Genomic DNA, 495 nt, shown 5'->3' on the forward strand with positions numbered 1-495 from the left:
ACTACAACCACTGAAGTTTAGGAAAAAGAGGCAAATACTTCGTTTCCTGTATTGTTTTCCTGATACTAAGACACCAACCAAACTCAAGCTTACTGGATTTCATTAATACAGATATGCGGCCATGTAACACAAGTTTAACATACAATGAAAACAAAATTAGAGATTATTTTAAAAGATAGAAAATTGCCGCCTTGAACCATCGAAACTACCGGATTAGTGATTACCGGACCAGTGCGGTTCAACCCACTTTATGTTTTGCTGTTGAAATCCATTCCTGTTTTGGTGGTATAGTGACGCGCAAGTGACTGACTACAGATGATTTTTCCCCCTACGTGATTATTGTCATTTTACCTCCTTATGGGGGTCAAAGAAATATACTTTTACCTGACGTGATCTGTATCCAAGAAAATACAATATATGAGAATAAACGGGACACAGCTGCAGACACGCTATGCTGCCTGCCTTTTCCTTTAAAAACTTTTTCAACTGAGGTCT

General features: G+C 38.2%; 1 protein-coding gene across 1 annotated transcript in view; it reads left to right on the forward strand.

Moving 5' to 3' along the window:
• LOC119594194 (lisH domain-containing protein ARMC9-like) overlaps positions 1-486 on the forward strand; it is a gene marked incomplete in the record, with an annotated part of 29,121 nt that extends 28,635 nt beyond the window's left edge. Inside the window, 1 exon segment of the mRNA XM_037943263.1 lies at positions 17-486.
• Positions 487-495: the final 9 nt, after the last annotated feature.

Source organism: Penaeus monodon, chromosome 33 (genome assembly GCF_015228065.2).
Source record: "Penaeus monodon isolate SGIC_2016 chromosome 33, NSTDA_Pmon_1, whole genome shotgun sequence".
NCBI lineage: Eukaryota > Metazoa > Arthropoda > Malacostraca > Decapoda > Penaeidae > Penaeus > Penaeus monodon.